Raw genomic sequence first — 12,591 nt, forward strand, 5'->3', positions numbered from 1 at the left:
TTGAATTTCTTTTACTATAATTGTTCAATTCTCTACATGCTTGCAAGATAGCCCTTGTTGAGGCTATCACATTGTTTAAATTCTTGTCCAAGCATAAGCCCAAAAGGAGGCTATTACTTTCTTGATAGAAAGCATCGGCCCATGTGGAGGCAATTTAATTTTGTGCATTGATATAACATGGGAGTATGGGAACATCGTATGTGGAGGTGGTGAATTGTTGTTGTGGTTTGTTGTTTCTAGGAGAATTCTTCCTATTCTTGACTATCCCACAATTAATGGAAAATCATTTCTAATATCTAGGGAATATGGATAATCTAGGTGAGTATCACCCTCTCAATGGGCATCCACCTCAAAGTGTGCATCCACCCTTGAGAATTCCCCATCCTAATGTGTTTTTATAACCCAATCAAATGCAACAACCTCCAATAATACCAATCAATCCTCAAGATCATGTAGTGTATCCCCCTAATCCTCAATTATCTCTTCGGGATCACTACACTTCCAATGAATACAATGCATCAACATGCATCCAGTTACCAAACTTCCGGGCACAACAATATGAAATCAAGCCTGCAACCATCCAAATGTGCCCCCTTTTATATGGGTTAAGCAATGAAGAACCACATAAACATGTGGATGAGTTTTTGGAAGTTTGTTCAACCGTGAAAATCACGGACCTTTCGGAAGAAGTCTTAAAAATGAAGCTTTTCCCTTTCACTCTTCAGGAAAAGGCTAAATATTGGTTTAACAACTTGAGGGCAAATTCAATCACATCTTAGGCTCAACTACAATATGATTTGCTAAAAATTTTTACCCTGCAAGTAGAACTGATGCTATGAGAGCTTCTATCCGTAAATTCTCCCAAAATGAGGGAGAATCTTTACATGAAGCATGGGAGCGTTTGAACGATTTGCTACGGAAGTGTCCACATCACGACATTCCTAAGTGGCAATTAGTTCGCTGCTTCTATGAAAGCTTATCCGATACCCAAAAAGGTATGGTTGATGCTTCATATGAAGGAGCCTATTTGGACAAAAATGAAGATGATGTGTGGCATCTTTTTGATCGCATGAGTGAAAATTCAATGCATCGTTCTTCATCGTCCCGATTTGGCCAAAATTTGAATGAAGGAGGGAAGAAAACCTCCAGTCTTTCTCAAGTGGAGAATTCCATGGAAATTGCCGCCGAAGTCAAAAATCTTACTCAAAGGTTTGATAAATTTCTTTCGAGCTAAAACTCGACAATTCAATCATCCAACTCTTTCCATTCTCAAGGTGTGATATGCATGACTTGCTCTAGTTATACTCACAATACTTTCAATTGTCCTCTTGGACAAGTTTTTTCGAGTAAGTATCAAGAACAAGTCAATGCTATTTTCATTCATCCGGGAAGTAATCCAAATTCTAACTCCTACAATTCCGGATGGAGTGATCCTCACTTCTCTTGGAGAAATAAAAGAGGAGGTATCATTCCTCCTCTTCATAAAAATTCTTAAGAAAAGTATGTACCGCCCCACCTCCGAAATGCAAAGTCTTAAGCATACCATTCTCCATCTTATCCTCCTTCAAATGTGAATCAATTCTCCAATTCTCAATCTTCAAATCATCTATTTTACTCTCATCCACCTCAAGAGCCTCCTAGAAATCCCACTTTTGAAGACAAGGTTTTAGAAGCTTTGGTTGATCTTCAAAAGGAAAATCAAGTGTTTCATTCGCATTCTGAATCAATTGCAAAGCTTGAAGTCCAAATAGGGCAAATGGTTCAAACAATGAAAGGGAAAGGGCCTATTCAACCCAAACTTAACCAAAAGGCATACTCCATTTCCACCTTGAGGAGTGGGAGAAAAATTGATAACAAAGTTGAGAGACCTAGTGAAGTTAGTGTTCCGGTGCAACCAAGTGTTAGCCCATTTACCATTCCCGATTCCATTCCTACTTCACTAGGGACAAATGGTCACATTAATGAGCAAATTCCATCATCATCATTATCTTCCTCCCATGTAGAGAAGTCTTATGAGCCCAAAGCTCCATTTCCACAAGCTTTAAACGTTACTCCATTTTCGAGGCAAGAAGGAAAAATCTATGACATGATGGAAGTTTTTAAACAAGTTAAAATTAACCTTCCTCTTCTTGATGCTATTCAACAAATTCCACCATATGCCAAGTTCTTGAAGGACTTGTGTACTCAAAAGAGGAAGAACAAGGGACCAAGCCCAAAGAAAATGCTTCTCATGGAGCAAGTGAGCTCTATCATTAAGCTTAACACCCCACCTAAGTTCAAAGACCCCAGTGCGCCAACCATCTCTTGTACCATAGGGAACCATGAGGTCAAAAGGGCTCTTCTTGACTTAGGGGCTAGTGTTAACGTTATTCCTTACTCCATATATCTTCAATTAGGTTTGGGAAACCTTAAGCCAACTTCGGTAGTTATTCAACTCGCCGATAGGTCTACAAAATAACCAAGGGGAATTGTTGAGGACATCCTCATCAAAGTCAACAAATTCTATTTCCCGGTTGATTTTGTTGTGCTTGACACTAAGCCGGTTCCCAATCCTACCACTTACATTCCCATCATTTTAGGAAGACCATTCCTTGCCACCGCTAATGCGACAATCAATTGTAGGTCCGGCATTATAGACATCTCTTTTGGCAACATGATGGTTAAGCTTAATGTTTTCAACATAAGCCAACATCCCATCGATGAAGGCGAGTGTTTCATGGTGAATGTCTTGGATGAAATTATTGAAGAAGTCTTTCCTTCCATTCCTTCTAAAGATCCTTTTGAGGCATGCCTCTCTCACTTCAATATGGACGCATTTGACATTGAAAGCTCCATATATGAAGTTAATTCTCTAATGGACTCCGTGGCCATCTTAAACTTCTCGCCATGGAAAAAATCAAAAGAACCTCTTCCTCCAATCGTAAGTACTCTTTCTTATCAAAAAGAGGAAGAAGTTGTAAGTTCACCAATGGCCAATCCAATTTATGAGGACATTCCTTGTAATATTGAGCATGAAGTCATCGAGGCAACCTTAGTGAAGGAGGAGAAAGTGATCAATGTGGAAGTTGACAAAAAGGATGAAGAAATTGAGTTTCCTAATAATCCAACCAAGTCTTTGAAAGACATTACCTTGCCAAGTGCAAGGTCGATCATGATGGACTTTATTTTCAAGACCGTGGATGAAAGGGAACAAATTGCATCTTCCATCATTTCTTTCCAAATCATTCTTTTAGGAGATGTATTCATTGTTGTGAGAGAACATCCATTGGGGAAAATAGATAAACGGATCAATGAGGATGTCTCATATTCGGTTTTTGATTCTTTCGACTAATGAGTCGCTCCAACGTCTTTCTAGTGACGTTAAACACTAGTTTTTCATAGAGTTTCCCGACTTTACTTCTCCCTCATTTCTCTTCATTTTATTTCTTACATCTTCGTCTAAATAAAATTTTATTTTATTTTCTTCTTTTACTTTATTTTATTTTTTGTACAATTCTGCTTTCAGAAATTCAAAATAAAAAAAAAAAAATTTGTAATGGGTAGTGTAGGATGGTATTTGATTTGATTTCAATTTGATTTTTATTATTATTATTTTTATATATACTTCATTTTAGTGTATATATTTAATTTTAGTTTTGCTTTATTCAAAAAATAAAATAAAATAAAATAAAATTTGTAATGGGCCATGTATGTTAGTATTTTATTTTATTTTTAATTTAATTTAATTTTCTGTATATATTTCTTTTTAATTTTTCTTTGTTTAAAAAAATAAAATAAAGGGGATTGATCAATCCCATGCTGGGCAGAAAGCACAAAAAAAAAAAAAAGGCCCAAGTGGATTGATCCCCCACCCATATGGATCGATCCCTTTTTAACTTGTGCCATCACTTTTTCATTACACAGAAGGAGCAATTTTTTTGGTCTAAAATAATCGATCCCTCCTATTGAGGGATCGAGCGCCCTTAACCTTGCCCATTCACTGCTTACCTTCACCCCACATAAATTCCTCTCTTTTCCCTTCGGATTCCTTAACCCAAATCTCCACTTCCAACCTCCCTGCCCAATTTCTTCGCCCAAACCTCATTGTTCTGTCCTTCTCTTTCGTGGCATCAAAGGCGTTAAATTCTGGCGCCATAGTTCTGAGTTCTTCTCCACCGACGGTTTAAGTTCGCCGTTTGCTTCGCCTTTTATTTTCCGACACAGCTGGGTCATTCTCCGGCATCGCGGTTCGTTGTTCCTTCAGGCGAGTTCTGAATCGCCGTTTCCTTCCGGTGAGTTTTTGGGTTGCGCCGAGCTTGGTTGCCGAAGTGGTGCGATTAGGGAAGTGGCGTCATTCCATTTCCTTCCGGCGATTTTGATTTGTTCAACGGTGGTCGCTGCTGAATATTCTCCGGCGATTCCGGCTGGGCTTAAATTCCGGCGCTGTTTGAGACTCGCCCTTTATTTTTTCGGCGTTGCAACTGGCTGTTCCCTCCAGCGATTTTGGCTGGATTTTGATTTGGTTTCTTCAGCGATTCCGGCGGCTTTTGACTGGGCTTTTCTCCGGCGAGTATGTGGGTAAGTGCTGATTTTGTGATTTTGGCAAGTTTGTGAGTTGTTAATTAGGTTCCAAATTCCACTGTTTTAAAAAAATTTGCATTAATGTTTTTTTAAAAAAAAAGACAGTTGAATTGTTGTTAAAAAAAAAGTGCATAAAAAATTTGAATTGATGATTTAAAAAAAAATTTGTCATTGGAGTAGGGTTATTGAATTTGAACTACTTCCCATATATTTTAATCTTTAAGAAATGACTCGTGTTTCTTCTTCCAAACGTTTCAAACCCTCCAAAGAGACTCCCAAAGCTGTGTGGCGCAACAAACGTGACATTGAAGGTACATTTCGCCACAATGACACGACTGAATGGGCAGTGTTAGAATTTGAAAGGAGGCGTTTGTCCTGCCTTTTTAGACCAGCTGTAGAGGTTGCATATCCCCGTATTGTGCGCTTGTTTTATCAGAATATGGAATGGTTTAGTGATGCGCCGGACATATTAGCTACAACCATTGATGGTGTCCGAATTCACTTTGGTGTCTTGGACATAGCCCAGGTATTAGGGTGTCCACATTTGTGCCCCACTGACTTGCTAGCAGAGAATGGGGAGCTACGTTTTGGCAAATTCTCGGAAAAACCTACTATGCATTCTATTGTTAAGGATATGTGTGACGGGAAGTATGGTGACAAGAAGAAGAAGAATTGTGCCAGCAAGTCCTCACTACCTAAGGATATGTGGTTTTTTGATCAGGTTCTGAAACAGAATGTTTTTCTAATAGGTCATAAGGTACAGCGGGGACAAGAGTTCTTAATAGCGTTGTATGCTACCCACACTGGAGCATGGTTTTCTGTTCCAACTTTCGTCTTTAACCAGATGCATAAATATCGGAAGCATTTAGTGGCGAGTGGGGATCCGAAGGCGAAAAAATGGAAACTTCCGTTTTCGTATCTTATTACCCAGCTCTTTGTCCTTCGGCGCTTCGGGGTTGATAATGATGAGATCTCTGAGGCTCCAAGGGTGACTTTTAGGCTAGCACAGTGGAACTTAAGCCTTTCTCATATGCCAAGTGCCAAGAAGGAAGGTGATGGCATGGTAGCAGGTGCTAGAGAGGACGTGAATGCCTTGGTTGAGGACGTCGTTGGGAGGTCTGAGGAGCAGATTGCTGATGGTGCTACTTATGAGATAGCATAGGCTGTGTCACCACATGCAAAGGAGTCTGCAGGGGTGACTAGGGCAGAGTTCAATGCCATTGTGGGGCAGTTGAGGACCGAGTTGGCTGAATCTCAAGAGCAGCATCGAGTCGAGCATGCTGAGCTTATACAACAGCATACCACTACCCAGCGCATGCTACGAGATCTATATGAGATTGTTTCATCGAGTCTCCCACGCACTTCCACATTGCCACCTGATGCATGATTTCTTTTGTCTATTTTATGCTGTTTAGATTTTTCTATTTTAGGTGGATGGGATTTTATGTGGCTATAGCCAGATTTTTGTGATTTAAAGCTGGCTATTTTGGGAACTTGTAATTCTGGGTTTTGATGATATATTTTGGTTTAATTCATCCATATATTTTTTGTATTGATGTTTTTGCTATAGATATATACATGGATGATTGTTTTTGGCTTTGTTATTCATATTCATTTTTTTTTTTTTTTAAAAAAATACAATAATAAATAAATAAAATAAAAAACATAAAAAAATAAATAAATAAAAATTGCAAAGTATCATTCCGTCTTGCTAGAGACGTTAAACTTAGCCCATTTTTCTTATTTTTGTTTATTTATTTTATTTTGTTGGTTGTATATACATGTTCTTTTCCTTTGTTTCTGTAAAAAAAAAAAAAAAAAAAATGTGTTACCAGTATGCCCTTATACTTGGTTATGACTGTTTTTATCTTTTATCAAGAGCATTCATCTCATATTTCTTTGCTTCTTATTATATATTATTTTGAACTGTATGTATTGCTTATTTCATATGTATTTGATATGAGTTTGCTAGTTTGGTTATACAGCTAGGTTTTTGCATCCAAGTTTAGGGGAAACATCTTTCCTACTGGATCATTGCCGGACTTCATAGTCTTTGCCATTACGGTATACTCTTTCCATCATTTTTCATTATTCTCGTTGCACATTGAGGACAATGTACAGTTTAAGTTTGGGGGTAAGGTCATCATGATTCACTCTATTTTAAGTTGAGCTTTAAATGCATGATGAGATTTGAGATGTGTTTGGCAATGATTTCGAACTTTTGAAGCATAGTGCCTTTGAAAAACAAGTTGTTAGAGCCTAATACTTCTTGTATGCTCTAGGATGCCATTTAGGAGTAAATTTTTAATTTTTGATATCTATTTGCTCTTGTGGTACACATTATTTTGTTGGTTGAAAATGCTTTGAGAGTTGATTCTAGAATTCTACACTTGCACTTGCGCACACTAGCATTCAAATTGTGGGGTACATGCTTAGTTGATTATTGTCTTGGTTTATCCCAATTGAGCTAGTATGCTTTGAAATCTTTCATTCTTGATAAAATGACCTTGCAAAGAAAAGAAATAAAAACACTCACCAAATGTGAGGAATTAAAAAAAAAAAAAAAAAAAAAAAAAAAAAAAACTGCATTTTTTCAACATGTCAACTGATTAAAAAGGAAGACAAGGAAAGAATGTAAGATGTATGATTAGTTTGAGTTCGTAGCCTAACCATTCCGAGTCATTACGCCCTTAGGAGTGTCTTTACACTTAACGCCCTGAGACCATCTGGTTTGGGATTCGTTGGCTCAACGCTTGTTACATGGGGTGATTAGAGAGCTTAAGGAACTTAGACATTGCACATGGTCATACATAAAAAATAAAAAATAAAAATATTTGTTTGAATAACAAGGTTCATTCAATGTCTTGATGTCAGGTACTATATCTGTATGCTAGTTTGAGGGTAAGGCTACGCCATTACTTTGATTTGCTAGGATAGCAACACATTTTGATGCCGGTTCACTCAAAAAGGGTGATAGAATTGATTCAATTTGCATGATTAACTTGCTTGATGTGTGGAGGACCATTTTTGCTTACATGATGTTGAAATGTTGAGAATAACTTAGAAATGGCAGAAATTTGCATACTTAAAGTAGTCTACTTTCAACACTTGTTTGATATGTGTCGTTGCTTCTCAAATAAGAAAGAGCTGTTGATGTTTGTGGGTACCATTTCTGGAAACCCTCACGAGACTTTACTCGTCCAGTAGGGGTTTAAAAGGCTTGTGGCATATGCTAAATGCAATCGTGATCCCTACGAAAGTGGTGTTATCTTTATTTATTTTATTAGTTCATAGTTGTATATATGTTTATTTCATTTTCATGTTGTAGTTCATTGCTAGGGACTAGCAATATTAAGTTTGGGGGCGTGATAACTGCTTAAATGTTGCACATTTCAGCACCTAAGTTAGAGTATTTTAGTCTTTGCATCTATCTTAATTTTATGTTTTAGTCCTAATTTATGTTTATGTGTATTTCAGGGTAATAAAGTTAAAATGAGCTAATTTTGGTTCACTAAAGCCTTTTTGGAGTCGAGCAAAGATATTCAGAAAAAGCTCAGAAAATGACAAAAAGAAGGTCGCAGCCCATTGCTCGTATAGTGTGTTTATTTTTCAAAAGCGGTCAATCTCAGGCCTTTGATGATGTTCCCAAAGACGAAGAAGCAAACCAATGAGCTCGGGGCCAAAATGGAGCTAAATAGGGCTTAAAGGAAATTTCCAACTCTGGAGGATCAATCCCCCAGGGTGGGGGATCGATCCCCCAGGACTTGGCAACATTATAGGATTTTCTTATTGTTTGGGCTTATTTTGTGAACTATTGGGCTTTAATAGGGTTATTGTTTAAGGCCCAGTGAACCATTAGTTTAGAGTTAGTTTTTATTTTATTTAGGAGAGAGTTTTTTTTTTATTTAATTTTAAGTTTTATTTATTCTGAACGGTGATATTACGTTCTCTCGGGGGAAAAAGGAAAAGCTAGGTTTGGAAGAACATTTTACAGAGGCTTTGTCTACAATTGTAAGGAAGAAGAAGAAGGAGCCAAAAGATGGAGATGGAGCTTGTTGACACCATGATCATCTTCTCCATGAGCTAGTTCTTCACTTAGGGCTTGGATGAGCCCTAAGTTCATGTAATCCTAACCTTTGTTTTTATTTTCTTGGGGAATTATTATGCTATAATTAAATATATGGCCTTGTGATTTATTTATATATACATGCTTGATTTAACAAATTAGGACTTGTATTAATTAATTCTTCCATTGAAATCTCCAAGTTGATTGTATGTCTATATATGATTAATTAGGGATTTTATTCTTCATTAGATGATTGAAAATTAATTCTTCCATTGATTCTATATGAAAATTGCATGTCTATGTGTGATTGATTTAGAATTATACTCTACACTAGATACTTCTTTTAGTTATGTTTAGTGATTGCTATAACATGAGACTTAGTTGATACAATTGTCAATTAATTTGATGGATAAAGGCTTAATTTTGATAGGTTGTTCTACAAATTAGCTTATTGTCATTAGGTAATTGTAGTAAAGTAAGCAACTTGTGCTTGATTATGTTAATCCATACTTCTAATTACAATTAGTATTATCCTCTTGATTGATGTGTGCTTTTATCGGATACATTTGTGAATGTGTATGGTGGGTTATGACGTAGTCTTGAATGGGTTCTACACTTTAGTTTAATTGTCATTAGGTAGACAATTCATTCTTGATGTTAATAATCTATGCTTATAATTGTGATTTGTGATGATAATGTGACCACATCTATAATTACACTAATGAATTCCCCATTAATTGAAAGCATATAGTTAATTGCATGGGCTTAGTGGTGAATCCTAACCTTAAGACTTTCTTCATATCTCTTTAATTCTTAGTTTAATTTAATTTAATTTACTTGCATTGTCATTTCTATTTCCATGCTTTCGATTTCTAGTTTAATCACTTCACCAAAAATCTTTTCTCTCTCCCTATCTTTCTCTTTCTCTCTCTCTCTCTCTTGTGCAATCTCATTAGCACTAAAATCAAGTTTAATCCCAGCACGTGTTCAATCTCTTGGGTTCAATCCCTACTCACTATATACTTCAAAGTATAAGTGTCTAGCGGTTTTATAAATTATAAAATATGATGCCCACTTGACATTAATTCTAAACCTAAAGTGTTGTGCATTATTTTGTGCATACGCTCGAGTTGCATCACTCATCTCCTACGAGTAGCTTTATGTTACTCACACCCCTAAGATACTGGGGCATATTTCAGGTACAGGACTCAAGACTTGAAGATTTCATTACCTTGGATCGTTTGGTAGCTTTATGTATCAAACTTGTATTCTTTGATTCTACGTATGTAAAGTGTACATAAGTACACTCCTTTTAATGCATTTTACATGTATGACATGAGGCCAAGGGCCATTAACTTGAAAGGTTACAAGTATGTTTCCTCTAAAACTCAAGTATTGCCATTGTAGCTTATTTGTGAGAAATGGAGGCTTTGTATGCTAAAACTTGTTAATGGAATGTAAAGAGGCTTTAAGCCATGTTGGTACATCTATTTTATCATATTGCATGCACTTGCATACTCACTTTGGCAAACAATACCATCCTTGATGAAACAAAAACTCTAAGTAGCATTTTTAGGGAATTTTACCCTATTCTGTTCCAGGGGCATTTCGGGTATTTCACAATGCATTTTTTTTTTTTCATTTTTCCACAAGAATCACGTAGAAAACTCAATTTTGAGGGGGGGTTTCTTCTTTGTGTTTTTCCAGAAAATGCCATCTTGGCCCTAAAAAATCCATATTTGTCCGAAAAATCCTTGCTGCCAGGTTTTGCAGATTTTTAGTGCAAATGTACTTGGTACTATTCATCGACTTTTTTTTGAAAAGTGTGATGACCGATCCGAAACTTCCGGGGGTCTTGTTTTTAATTTAGGCAATTTAAAAACCTCCCGAAGCCCTATTTCCTTTCCTTGGGCAGCAGCTCGGAGAAATTTTTACCCCCTTGACCAGATTTTCTTGGGGGCATTCTGGGCATTTTACAATGCATTTTTTTTGTTTCCGTCCACAATCGGGGTAGGAAACTCGATTTTAGGGGGGTTTCTTCTTTAAGTTTTTCCAGAAAAGTCCGTTTAGATGCCCGTTTTTACTCTCAGTTGCAGCAGTAGTGGGTTGAAGGCACTGTAGCTGTCACGGCCTTCGTCGGGCCGCCGCGACGTCGATTTTGCTTTTGACCTTTCTCCCTCATCCGGACTCCAAATCAAGTGATTTTTTTTTTAAATTGATTAATTTTTCATTTTCTATCCAACAGTATGCTCGGTTGCACCCATATATTTCTGGATAATTACCATTTTACCCCTTTTAGCTTCATTGCTCGTTTTTCTTTGTTTTGTCGTTTCTCCTTCGTCCGGAATCCGAATAATAAAATTCTTGAGTCCATCATGATTAGTTTTTTATTGTCTTCCCAGTGGTGTGCTCGATAGCACTTGAATCAACTTTTTTACAAAATGACCATTTTGCCCCTAGGTTCCTTTTTGTCCGTTTTTGAAATGACACTTCCACATTTGTTTTCCTTTGGGTTCCATGACCTCATTGAGGGTCACATTGGTGTCTTAGAGACGCATTGTATCTCTAGAGACCGTTGTTTCACCTTTCGCTTTCGCATTTCGGATCCATTATCGGGTCATCTTTTGGTCATCACTGATGCACCGGATTTACAAAACTTAGGCCGTGACAACATGCAATACGCCAAGGCAAATAAGCATTACCATCATGCAAAGCATACAAGCGTAAATCAACATTCTAAAACAGACAAACACATACAATATGCTGAGACCTACAAGTATACGCAATGTACTAAGACAGACTAGCACATATAATATACTAAAGCAAGCAACCATATATATATCATGCTGAGACATTTAACGAAACTTCTAAACATACGTCCACATAAGCACGTAAACATGTGATCACATTCAACATGTTATCAAAAGTAATTAAACACATAGAGCATAACAACACAAGCATGATATGCACCCAAAACCCGTCGTCCTAAGGTTTTTGAACCTAGGAGCTCTGATACCACCTGTGATGACCCTGGTTTTTTCAACCCAGTGTGTCCTGTGATGAACCATAGTTTGACCTGATAACAAATCCGAAATACAGAAGTGAAAATAGAAAACAAGACTCTAAGAAGTCCGTGGAACTTAATGAGAACTGATGCGGAAGCAAAGATCAAAAATATGACAAATAAGCCCCCAGGGGTAAAATAGTCATTTCTGAAAACTATGGACTCGAATGCTACCGAGCACACTGCTGGAAGGAAAACAAAAAACTAATCAAATTAGACCCAAGAATCACTTGATTCGGAGTCCGAAAGTAGAAGATATGAAACTCCAAAGTTTCATAAAAATCACATTTTTGGGTTTGAAATCAATGCAGCAAGGGTACTTCGTAAGGGGTAAAATGGTCTTTTTAGACAAAATTTGATGCAACTGAGCATTCCGTTAGATAGACCGGGAAAAATTAATGAATCTAGACTCAAGAATCACTTGATTCGGAGTCCGGACGAAGAAGATTTGAAACTTCAAAGTTTCATAAAAACCAACTTTTGGGTTTAAAATCAGTGCGGCAAGGGTACTTTATAAGGGGTAAAATGGACTTTTTAGATAGAATTGGATGCAACCGTGCATACCGTTGTATAGACTAGCAAAAACTAATAAACTTAGACTCAAAAATCACTTGATTTGGAGTCTGGATGATGAAGATTTGAAGCCTCAAAGTTTCAAAAAATTAGACTTTCTGGGTTTCAAGTATGAGCAGGGCCTGCACACATTTTCCGAATTCAAATGGAATTTTGAGGGCTTAAATGACATTTTTTGGCAAAAAGTTGTGACCCCCCCCCCCCCCCCCCTAAAATCTTGTTTTCTACATGGCCATATCAAGATAAGATTTTATTTTACAAATGAAATACCCCAAAATGCCCCTTAGATCAGCACTTTTTTCTGAAAAAACCTGGAACGACTTGATTT

The 12,591-nt window shown here is 37.1% G+C and overlaps 1 pseudogene; it reads right to left on the reverse strand.

Annotated features, from left to right (window-relative positions):
• Window positions 1-840: 840 nt before the first annotated feature.
• On the reverse strand, window positions 841-939 carry LOC132315368 (small nucleolar RNA R71; annotated as a pseudogene).
• Between the last annotated feature and the right edge of the window lie 11,652 nt (window positions 940-12,591).

The sequence above is a fragment of the Cornus florida genome, unplaced genomic scaffold (genome assembly GCF_030987335.1).
Source record: "Cornus florida cultivar Cherokee Brave unplaced genomic scaffold, ASM3098733v1 CherokeeBrave_3.0.0_Hap2_Chr06, whole genome shotgun sequence".
Taxonomy (NCBI): Eukaryota; Viridiplantae; Streptophyta; class Magnoliopsida; order Cornales; family Cornaceae; genus Cornus; species Cornus florida.